Genomic DNA, 12,706 nt, shown 5'->3' with positions numbered 1-12,706 from the left:
CTGTCCTTTCACTTTCCCTCCCTGCAGTCTCAATACACCTACCTCACAGCCCCTGGTCCCCTGTGCACATCCGCTGTTACAAACTCTCCTCACAGAGATATGCTATACATGGAGTCAGTCAGAAACTCCACCTGCAAGCATAACTCACTTTCGAGTAGTCTCGCTTCACAGTCTCTCGCTGTTGTCAACATACACACTCTTCTGCCCCTCCCACACCACGAGCTGCCTCTCTCTCCTGCAATTCACGCGCAAAGCTCCGGAATCTAGGCGCTGGGCCTCTGCTCCTGCATTGCTGCTCAAGTCCTCAGACGTACCCGTGCTGTCTCCGCCTACTCTCAGGGAACCATGTCTATTTCTTTTCAGTGGGGCAAATGGGAAGGCGAGGGGCGGGCCTGTGGAATGAATGTGTGGATGTGAAAGCATGGAACTGCCTTCCCTGTGTTTTCAGTGCCTTTTTCCATTGGACACGTGTGTTAATTTTGCCAAATCATTAAAGGGAAAATATGTAAATTGTATTTTTTTAATATTGAAAATCATGGTTGGTAGTTTTTTGAAAAAGTTGAAAAGCGGGTTTTGTGTTTTGGTAACATTATTCCTTCCTAAAATAGAAGGCATTGAAGTTACAGCTTTAGCATGTGGGGGGAATAACCTACTTAGTCAGTAACCTAGTTAGTCAGTATGCAAGTGACCTCATGGTGCGTGCCGTCACAGCCCATGATGTCACAATGTGTGGCATCACAGTAATTGACATCACGCGAAGTAGCATCAGATAAGATCCCACACATTTGTTTTTAGTAGGTATATCATGAGTGCATTAAGCACATTACGAGATTTAACAAATTGTGCTTTAGGCTTGTGCTGCAAAAGTGGCACAATCCCAATGCAAAATGTGGGGCTCTACAATTAGTGCTAAAATTGTTTTTAAAACCCTGCCATAAAGAATTGGCAACAAGAAGCATGCTACTACATCTGTTATGTGTAATTGGTAGCAAAGACTGCGTATTCTAATATTTTATGGGGTAAGACATCTGTAGAGGTGCCCAGCAAATATCAGTGAATAATAATTGGTGAACTTTGGAGGTTAAAGTATTTGTCACAGAGATCTCTGGTTTGTGTAGTCCCAGATCTGAATCAAAGTAGTGTAGGTTAATGTGTCTCTAGCAAAGCACATCATGTAATATGCAGATGACAGATTTTACTGTAGCTAGGTTAGTGGGCTAGTCACTGTGAGGACTGGTCTTACAAATGAGTAGCATTAAGGCAGGTGCCAGGTTAACTCCCTCCCACTATTGAATAGAATGTTTATTTATCCTTAAAATTGTTTCTGATGACTATTTCTGCATAATTTGAGACTTGCTACTTTGGGCTGGTTTTTGGGCTGGAACTGGTCTGCGTTGGGCTGGATTTGGGCTTATATTTGAGCGGCTTTGAGCTTGGGATGGGTCTCAAAATCTGGCAACACTGCCCACGCTTCAGTTGTGTTTACAAATTTTCATGATGGCAGAAAACAAGAGCAGCGGGGCTCCTCGGCAAGAACGTGATACTCTTCAGCCTGAAGGGCTGCTGCCGAGAGCGCGGTACTATCTGGGCTGGTGCTGGACGTATGTGTGGGTGCTTTGGCTATTTATGGTACTCTTCTTGCTTTACATCCTCAGGGGTCCGTTGAAGCTTTATGAGAACCTTCTAGCAGGTGAGACCTGGTGTCTTTTTGTGGAAAAACTGCTTAGGGGTAATGGAGAGGAGAATGACGTTGTACACCGTGAAGTATAACCTGGCTCATGGAGTCATATCTGACTGAGATGTTGGTGGGTGACCGAATGCCAAGCCACACAGGTGTTTGAAGCTTTCTTCTGCGAAAGTTCTGGGATTCTACTTTGTTATTTCGGAAATGAGACTCCCACTGTACATTGGAGAAGGTGGTGAAAAGGCGGGATTCTGTGCGTGGAGAGAGTCACTGCATGGTTGCCAAGGTTTGACATTGCTATGTGTGACACTTTCTTGCGAGTAAATTAAATGAATGGAGTCCAAGAAAACAGATCGACACCCATATGAGCAACAAGAAACTGTAAGATCTTTTTTTTTTTTTGCATATTTATATAGCGCAAACTCGACCCAAAGGTATTGGAGCACTTTACATGAGCACCGTATTTACATTACACATTCAGGCACGGGGAGATTAAGTGATTTGCCCAGAATCACAGGATGTGGACGCGATCTCGAGGCTCGAACTCTGGTTTCCAGCACCAAAGTCGGCAGTTTTAAGCCGAAGGACCACATCCTCTCCTTAAACTTCTGAAACTTCTGCAAAGCACCTGAAATTTAAGGGCACCAATCTCTCACGTGTTTCATTTGTTTTATAGTGCTCCTCATACTAGTTTAGGGTGTCAGAGCACTTTACATCATACACACATTATACCGAGACAACGAATCATAAGTGTATAAATCACTCTGTTCCTTTCTACTCATTTTGGTTGTGGTAAATATTTCGTTACCGGTACTATTTTTTATGCGGTAAAGTCTATTAAGAATAACTCAGTAAATATAAGAGGCAGAATCCGTGGTATTAGAGGTTTAAAAATGCTTTATTCCTATAAAAAGGAAGACAATTCGAATTGTGGGCCTTCTATTCCATCACCACGAAAGTTCAGGAAGGAAGGGCGCATATATTATTGACAGGTAGGCAGTTTTATAGAAAATACATTACAGTGGAACAGATGCAAGAGGCGTGACAGCTGATAGTACAGAAAAACTGTGCATACGTAACTAATAGAGGCGTAAACATGGGTGTAACTAAAATACGTCATTAAACATGATGTCACAAGTGGGTGGATCCATAAAAGAATCCTGCAATGTCAGCAGAAATGTTTGGCAAAGATGCGCACGCAGCCGCATGACGTGTGATTGACGTGCAACTAGAGGGTGAAGGGGACTTGACATTTAGCTCTACATGTGGAGACAGAAGTCTGGGGTTATGTCAACCTAATCCCAAATCATATCTAATATCCTATGTTTAAAGAACTGTGTTATCCAAAAGGAGAGGTCTCTTAGGATAGAATCTTATTCTATACTGACTATACTGACTGTTAGTGCGTGTACAAGCGTCTAAGTGTCTACACTAGATGCGAGGGGGTAGGAATATTCCATGGTAACGGGGCTATGAATTACTTGCATGAGGACAGCGAGGCCTGGCCCTTTGCACGGTAGCTGGAGGAATGTTTACCTAAACTACTAGACAGGAATGCATCGGATGAGGAGCGAAGGAGATAATCTCGAAGGTGAAATACAGTTTTTGGCAGGCGACAGGCTGGATCAGGCACCGTTAGCCGCGCAAGGAGTAAGACAAAGTTCATGGACACAGATGCAGGCTCAGACTGGAGCTTTCAGAGGCAGAAGGCAGGAAAAGGCTTGATGACAGAATTCGGGCCTACTCGCCTGAATCTGTGAAATGTGGAAAGTGAACCACATAAAGTCGGTGGCCTTTCATACTTAGGAATGGAATATCTGACCCATTCATGGCGGATCTGAAAGAGGACATGTTGACGGTGGACGCACATATATTTGCGTCTTCAGAACTGGAGCAGGAGGGAACATACATGTACTTATAGCATGCACATGGAGCCGTTGGGGTCTACGATAGGGGACATAACTGATCACAAAATTCATATTTCCTCACGGTAACCGGAGGCGAGGCAGATGGGCTTCCATCACAGTCTTGCTCCTGCTGGTTGTGACAACTAATGCGTAAAAAACTTAATACCTCCCCCACCCCCATTTTTTTTTTTTATTTAAAGAAAATTATGCAAAGTTACACAGAGGTACAGAAAATGTTTTGGCCCGGTATCTTGGATGACTTTTTTAGTCAAGTGCATATCTTGCAAAAAGGAGTTATTCAAGGTCCTGGAGTAGCTTGGCTTGAGGTTAAAATATCTCAGCAAAACATTTTCTGATGATACCAGGCTCCTTAGGGTGAAAACTGCCACAGTTGACCATTTATCTTTCTGACCTTGGTGGATTTAAAGGGAACTTAACATGTCCACACTGGGCTCTACGGGCATTGGCCAATACCTTAGATCTTATTTGCATCGTCACACCCACAATTTCCTTGGCAGACGTTTTGTATTGTATTGCAATTGCATTTGTTTAGCGCTTACTACCCCTGAAGAGGCGTCGAAGCGCTTTTTTCGGCGAGTAACACGCTACTCCGGGGCCCATAGAGGATTAGAGTTGAATTAGTATAGTGAAACATGCAAGTAAATTTTAAGTGGTGGATAGGTTAGTCAGTTATTTGTATTCAGAAGGATAGCAGAAGGATAGAAGAGGAAAAAAGGTTTGTATTTATATAGCGCGTGTTACCCCTGATGGGGTGTTGAAGCACGCTACTCCGGAAACCCACAGTATTGAGGTCAAGAATAGTGAAGGAGAGGTTGGATTCTTTTTTTTAAAATAATTCTTTTATTTGCAGCTAGTACAAAGCAAACATAAATAAACAATGCGTCCAAATAAAATCATCAATAATATAGATAAATAATGCCCATTGATTAACATGCAGAGAAATCTATATTTATATATCTAAAAGGAACTGTATGTGCATGCGAAAGTATTTAGACCTAGATCTCACCCCATATTTCATTAAACTTCCTTAAGGCTCCTATCCTCTGCGAAAATAATTTCTCTTTTGATTTAATGCGAGACATATTTACCAACCATTGCGAAAACATTGGAGGATCAGCTTCCTTCCATCTTTGCAAAATCAATGACCGAGCAACAAGTGGTGCTATAAATATAAACTGTTGATGACGAATTGGTAAAGCGAGTGAATTAGTCATACCTAATAGTGCCGTATTTGGTTCGGGTTTTAGATTTATCTCCAGCTTGTTGCTAAGCCACTGATACATCTGATTGCAGAATTTTGCTAAAACCGTACATTCAAAACCGATATGGAGCCAATCCCCAATAGGATGTGTACACCTAAAACATGCTCCTGAAATAGAAGAATACATTTTAGCAAGTTTGAAAGGGGTGTAGTAGAGATTCCAATTTGAAAGGAAAGCCATATGTTTAAAATTAGCAACCCTTAAAGCTTTATGAGCCCAACTATTCTAGGCTTTCCATGCTTGCATATCCAGTCTACAACAAATGGAGTTTTGTATCATTTTGAGAGTTTTCGGTACAGTTTTAATCTGAAGATAGCTGAGTAGTATTTTATATCAATTGCCTATCCCTCGGCTTGCTTTTACGCATACGTAAAAATTAAGACTGATCAGATCTATTTGTGGATCTGAAAAAGGTTGAAGATTTCTTACAAAATTCCTAAACTCAAATAATGAAAAAATGAATACAAATGAAAGTCTTGGATATGATTGTTTAATTTGATTCCAGGATTTCATTTGGTCGCCTACAAGGAGATCCTTAAAACAATATATTCCTAATCTCTCCCAGGCTGTTATATTTCTTAAACTGATTTGTACACCTAGCTCTCTACTTTGAGAGATTAACGTTTCGGGATGAAAGGCGGAAAACTGAAATTCCTGTTTTAGTTGAAAAAACCTATCAGAAATAAATTGAAGAGTCTTATGTCTGCTTCGCTTTGGGAGCCATGGAATTTTAATAAAGGGAGCAAGGTGAGAACCAGATTCCAGAACAATTTGTTCCAAATAAAAATTGGATCCGAGATTACGTCTAGTAAGTAACCTTATACACCAATCAAAAAATGCAGCCTGGTAATATTTTTTTAAATAAGGTAATGCAAGTCCACCATCTATAATCTGTAATTGTAAGGTTTCTAATTTTGCACAAGGTTTCCTGCCAGACAAGACAAAATACCGAACCATTTGGTATATCTTGTGAAAAAATTGTGAAGGCACTTTGATTAATAGATTTGAAAAGACGAAAAGAAACAAAGGCAGAATCATCATTTTGACAACCGCAATTCTGCCTATCAAAGGTTAATTCTGCCACTGTTTTAAAAGATTTCTGGCTTTCATAAGTGTACTTTCATAGTTTAACTGATATAACTGGGAAGGATCCTGAGAGACATATATTCCTAGGTATCTAATTGCTCGTGAAGAGCAAACCTGGCTCCGCATTTCTGATGGAAGAACCTGGTCAGAGCAATTGAACAGAAGAATTTCTGATTTGGAATGATTGAGCTTGTATCCACCCAGATTGGAGAACAATTTGATTTTTTAAAAAGCATTCAGAATGTTAAGTTGTTCGGCAAATAAATACAGAATTAGATCATCTGCGAAGAGCTTAAGTTTAGGAGCACCCGGGAGGGGTGCTCTAATTTGCGTATCCTGACGCAGTAAGGATGCTAGAGGCTCTATAAATAGCGCAAAAAGTACTGGAGACATTGGGCATCCTTGCCTAGTGCCACGTCTTATTTGAATTGTACCTTCCGTTTGGGAGTTTATTATAATCTTTGCTTTGGCATTATTATAGAGATTGTTTAATAATTCTATCAATTCAAGGGGGAAATTAAATTTTCTTAAAATCGCGAATATTCTCCAAGAAACTAAATCAAAAGCCTTTTCAGCGTCAATCATAATTATTGTGGCCTCTATATCTTTTTGTATATAGTAGTCGATTGCCTGTATTAAAAAGTTGGTATTACTTGCCGACATTCTACCAGGCAGGACACCTGACTGATCTTCATGGACCAACGATTGGGCGGCAATGGTAATTCTCTGTGCCTTTATTTTAGTGAACAATTTATAGTCAGTATTAAGCAAACTGATCAGACAAAAAGAGCCAGGATTATTGGGTGGTTCCCCTTTTTTAATGAAACTTATAATAACTGCTTCGGAAAAGGATTTCGGGAGATAATTTCCTTTTAAAATTGAATTAAAAAGTTCAACTAAAATTTCCGTTAATTGCGGCAAAAATATCTTCTAAAATTCGGATGGAAATAAATAATGTGGATAAATCGCGAACCAAATAAAAAAAAATGTATACATGTCCACTATCATAGTTAAGCAAAATACTTGCTTTCAGAAACTTTATAAAGAAAGCGAATATGCCTGTAAGCTTCTAGCATGGTCTTTTAAAAAAGAGAACGAATAAAGCAGCGATTAAGATCATTTTCGATATAAATAGAAATCAATTAGTTGACCAAATTGCAGATATTGGAACAGTTTTCCTCATGCATTATAAGACAATATACTCATCTCCTTCTTTAATCTCTTCTTTTTCCATAGAAGAGTTTCTTAATCCTATCCAATTACCAAAAATCAATGGTCTTCAGCGAACACGTATAATGGCTCCAATTACAATAGAAGAAGTTCAGGCGGTGATCAGGGGGTCTGCAATGGTAAAGCATGCGGCTGTGATGGTTTTCCATCCGAATTTTATAAGGAGAGGTTAGATTCAGAGTATGACTACGTCCCTTTTCGTAGTATTCTAGCAGTCTCATTATGTTAGAGCTCTAGGAACAGCCTCTGATTAAGATCTGGGCTCTCATTCTATCAGGCTTTAGATTTTAATAAGGTGCTGATTTTGCCACCTATCTGTAAATTTGCATAGTAGGCTCGTAGTGAGTGGGAATTGGAAGTTCCAGGGCTGGAATGTCCTGTTTATGCACACCTGCAAACTAACATGTTTAATTGTTTTAACCAGCTCATGTCCAATCTCTTCCCAGATTGTAAAATGATGCACATTTACACCTGACATGGGCAGGAGTGAAGTTTTTCCAAGATTTGAAAATAGGGGGTGTAGGGAAAATGATATTACAATCGCTGCTGTTTCACATGACCATATGTTTGCATGTATATTTGTTCATGTGGAAATGGTATTTGGGAGTTTGCTAGGGGTATTGTTTCCAGACCAATCTTGCTTTCATGTTTATGCTTGTATTTACATATAACCAAAGGAACATCCTGGAAGCCTCAAATTGTTACATTTTGTAAACATATGTTCATATTTGTATACTAGAACCAGTAAAGGTTTTGCATGAATTGTTCAATTTGTCACAGACCAATGCTGTGCTACTACAAAGTGGCAGCCGAAGGGGCTGTGTTGCAGGAGTGGTGGACCCACTTATTCAGATAACAAATTAAACTTGAAAACGTTCTGTCCTTGACCTTGTACTCGTCATCAGGCATTGAGAGTTCCACACCCATGTACCATCAAACATACAGTAGTCTTGGAGGTAGCCCATTGCTTAACATGGGTTGGCCTTCTTGTCACTTATTTGCTTGGTGCTTAACCAATCGTTTTCTTTCCTCTTCATGTGCTTGTCTCTCCACTGGAGCATAGCCTCTTTAACATCCTTATTGATTGGATGACTTGTTTCTTTCCACAGTCCTCATGCAGTGAATGTCTTTTTCCATAAAGCATTAGTTGAGAGTGCATGTGTTCCTGTTCTGTCTTCAAGTTTTGTCTGTCTTGTTTTCAGTGTTTATTTTTTTAGATTACAGTGGGTATTTTCCACTGTTTTTCCAAATTTTGAAAATTAGTGGTTATCAGAGTTTATACGTTTTGTCAGTCTCAAAGATCTGCCAGAAGCAGTGATTTTTCAGTGCCTTCAAAATAGATTCATAGATAATATTTTTATTGTAGCAGCCCATCTATTACAAGAAGTGAGGAAATTCGATTTTCGATCTCGCTAATATTCAGCCACCATTTTGTGTTCCACCGCCATTTTATGTTGCCCTCACTCAGGCAGCACAATGAACGAAGTTTTTTCTGCTGATCTCACTGCGACGTGTCAAAATAACCTCCTGCCTCTGTTTACAAGACTGATGTCAGGGACTGGCTGAGTCCACTAATCCCCGTCTGGTCCGACTGATCCCTGTTTCAACTATCTGTTGGTTTGCACCATTCTTTCCTGACTTTATCTTATCTTCTGGCCTTCGCTATTCTCTACTTGTATTCTCTCGTTTCACAACTGTCCTCCAAAGTATACAAATGTGTCCTGCCACCTGCAAGTTGAGTTGTAGACCCAACCACTGATTAACTTTGTGGGGAGGGGTGACAAAAACAGTTGTAAGAGAGGTTTATTTGGGTTACTTGATATCTTGTTTTCAAACTTTTCTCATTGGTTATATCTTGTTTTCAAACTCGTCCCATTGGCTAAACATGTATGCATTGGGTGTGTTCTTGGTGAATCTATGTGCTATTAAAGATTGTGCGCCATGGAGTAAAGTGGCAGTCTCCTAAGAACATACCGGGTGTACTTCTGGGACAACTGTACTTAGCAGCAGCTAATAAACCTGATCTTCTACGCTCAACAGAGTGTCCTGTGTCTCTGTTTAACAAAGCAGGTGAACTCAGGAGATTAAGGCGTACCCTGCGCCGCCAGGCCTAATTCAGCCTGGTTCTTCAAATGGTGCCCTCTGTGAGGCGGCTTCAGAGGTAGCGGTTTTGCCTGAAGGTCGTGAGGAACTCCGCAAGAAAATTCTGGAGGAATCGCGAACCACGTCAAGTGACCCGTGCATGTCAAAGTGGTCCGAAGGTCTTTTTCAGCGTGGTTTCTCCTTCCTGACGGCTGCTGACGACTGCTGCCCTGACTGCCGCATTGCTTTGGCCCCCTTTTTGGTGATGTATGGTATCGCAAGACGTTAGACGGGCCTCTGTTGGCGTAAGAAGACTCTTAGTTAAGTATTGGTGGGTAGCTCCTACTATTTTGTTTGATTTGGGTCTTTGATTCGGCTATTGCAAAAGCCGAAGCCGAGGGGTGAGTACAGTTTGTGCTATATTATTTGATTTAACCCCTTGATGTTTGTGAACAGTCCAGTGAAATAACGATGCCTGGTCTGAGTAAGTTTAGAAAGTTTTGTTGTTTTGGTTGTGAAAGGGATTCCCGGCTGGAGGACTCTTGTCCAATTCCTCCGGTTGGAACTCCCACTTATGAGCTTTATTCTAAACATGGTGTTGGCCCCATTGCCTTTAATGAGGCATGGATCCGATACACGAGGAACGATGGTGTTCTGCAGTGGCCACAGAATGGTAGCTTTGAGCCTGACATATTAGATAATTTGGAAGCAATTTTGTTTAAAAGAAAAGCCCGGCCGGCAATGTTTGACTCTTTCCGCCTCTGGCGCAAGGAAGCCAAACAGAGAGAAATTAAACAGGCAAAAAGAGATAAGAAAACACAAAGTATGACGATTATACAGGCTGCCCAGCAGTTTAAAGATAATGAGATTAATCAAGAAGTGGAAATTTCAGAGAGACAGCATCGTATGGCGATAGATAAATGCTATCCGGTGTTACCTATTTCCCCTTCTGATAAAAGTAAGCCTCCGGAGGAAGATCCTTTGATGTCTCACTTATTGAGATTGCCTCCTCCCTATGTACAAGGTGCTAATGCACCCCCATTGTTACAACCAGTTCAGCCATTAGTTGCACCTCCGCCTGCTCCGCCTGCTCCGGCTCTTCCGCATTTGCCCCTTCCGGTAGTGCCACCCCCACCTCTTCCGCCACCGACTTCTTTGCCTTCGTCTCCTGAACATCAATCTCCTTTGCCTTCGGCTCCCTTTATAACTGTTAATTCTTCTGTTAGTTCACCTAATACCTTGTCCCCTGTCCTTATGTCTAATTCTCCCACAGTGCGCAAACGAATCACAGATACTGTCTCTGATTTTCTGTCTCCTTTCTTTGAGACTCTTAATATGTCTCCGGTTTTTCCCCGAAGACAGTCTCGTAGTTAGCTTCCAGCTTCCGACGAACGGGTAATATTGGACTCTCTCGCTCGCAAATGGATCGAGAAGGGTCCCCAGTATAGTGTGAATGATATCATGGCCACCTTTCACCAGTGGGAAGCGCCCACGCAGAGATATGTTTTTAATGTTATGTGTGACACTTTTGTTAAAGGATGGGAGGATATGGATTTGGGTTCAGTTCCTCAGGGTTTGTTAGATGTTCAGGGTAATTTCGACAAGGCACTCATTGTGGGTTCTAAGATTAAGGACGCCGTAAAGACATTTGTCACTTTTAGGTCCCTATTTTCCTCGCAGACTTTTTTTGATTCCGACCCTGCTGTTAGGCTGACATCCAAACATTATCCCATGAAAGGTTCCTCCAGTGTGGAGAGAAGCGGTTGCAGCAGCAGGTGCTAATCCAGCTGTTCTCGCGCACTTCCAGCGTATATGGGTACATGTCCCCTGGAAAAGATCTGAAGTTTTAGCTCTTAAACAGTCTCTACCAGATCCCCGTCAAAACCCTGCTGGTTATTATAAAGAGTTGTCTCAGACTGTTGATGCCTGTATTATGAATTTAGCAGATATTGATATGTTGATGGGAAATGTAGTCCCGCAAGCATTATGGGCTCGGATTCGTAGAGAGGATCACGCCCAAGCATTAGGTGGTGATTGGGCTGCTATAATTGCCGCGGATAGAGCTCAAGTGGGTGGTGCTAAGCCTGATGTTTTGATTTCAGAACTCCCTGGTAGGATTATTACTTTAATGAAAACGATGATGCCCGCCTTGCGAGTTAATTGGGATAAACTAACTGCGTGTAAGCAGAAGAAAGATGAGAGTGTCTCTGATTTCTTCACTCGTTTTGAGGAGACGTTTATTGATCACAGTGGTCAGGATATGACTACGGAGGGTGGACAGCGATTATTTGTAGATAAATTCGTATTTAATTTGCTTCCCGAGCTGTCACATAAGTTGAAAGACTCTGAAAGTTCATGGGCTGTTTCCTCTTCTGCTCAGATATTGGCTACTGCTCAATATTATGAGAACAGGGATAAAGAGGAAAAAGACAAGCAAGAGAAAAAGACTAAAGAATTAAAAACGAAGGTTCTTCTGCAACAGGCTTATCCTCCTCGTCCTGCTCAGCGCCAGTTTCAACAGCCTCCACAGTTTCAGAGGGTGTATCAAAAGCCTGAGCCTTTTATTCCGCGACCTTTATTAGGTCCTAACCAATGTGCCTATTGTAGAGAGGAGGGTCATTTCAAGAATAGTTGCCCGGTTTTATTACAGCGTAATGGAGGACTATCTGCTCCACGAGGTCGTGGTATTTATCAATTAGCGCCCAGGGGTAGAGGTCGAGGTGCGTTGACCCAAGAACAGCGTTCTCTTCCCCCTCCAAATTCCACGAACTACTTTGATCAACAAAATACTCAGTCTACCCAGTATTACAATGATGATTATCATGTTGAAGGTGAAAATGAATGCCTTCACGCTAACTAGGACAGCCATAGACAAAGTGAGGGAGTTGTATCGATTCCAGTAGATCAGAGTGGACCTTATGTTAATGTCACTACAATGGGTGCTTCAGAGCCATTTCTTTTAGATACTGGTGCGATGAGAAGTTCCATCATTCACTCTAAACTCCCTGGGGCACATTTGTCTGGCTCAACGAATGTATCAGTAGGATTTTCTGGCGCCCCAGTTCGTAACCCGGTCTCTAGCCCTCTGCCTATCTCAATTGGCCCTTATGATTTGGAAGCTCCTCTTCTTTTAACAACTGGTTGCGGCGAGAATCTGTTGGGTTTGGATTTATTGAAAAGATTGCATGCAACTTCTGCTTCTGGTGTGCATCTTACTTTGGGGCAGAAATTGACTTCTTCAATGTATTTGTCTAAAGATCAATTCCCACCTGAATTGCTCTCTCTTCCTGCAACGCTCTGGGCTACGGGTCCAAATGATGTTGGTTGTCTTGAGATCCCGCCTTATGTTGTTACTCTCAAGCCCAATGCTAAATTGCCACGCATTCCTCAATACAGAATTTCCAATGAAGGTGAAAGAGCGCTTTTGGATATCA

At 41.5% G+C, this 12,706-nt stretch overlaps 1 pseudogene; it reads left to right on the top strand.

Moving 5' to 3' along the window:
• Positions 1 to 1,494: 1,494 nt before the first annotated feature.
• The window catches only part of LOC146870104 (suppressor of tumorigenicity 7 protein homolog), a 777,381-nt pseudogene continuing 766,169 nt past the window's right edge, over positions 1,495 to 12,706 (top strand).

Source organism: Triturus cristatus, chromosome 1_1 (genome assembly GCF_964204655.1).
Source record: "Triturus cristatus chromosome 1_1, aTriCri1.1, whole genome shotgun sequence".
Lineage (NCBI taxonomy): Eukaryota > Metazoa > Chordata > Amphibia > Caudata > Salamandridae > Triturus > Triturus cristatus.
Note: the sequence above shows the minus strand (reverse complement) of the source record. Positions and strands in the feature narration are given on the sequence as shown.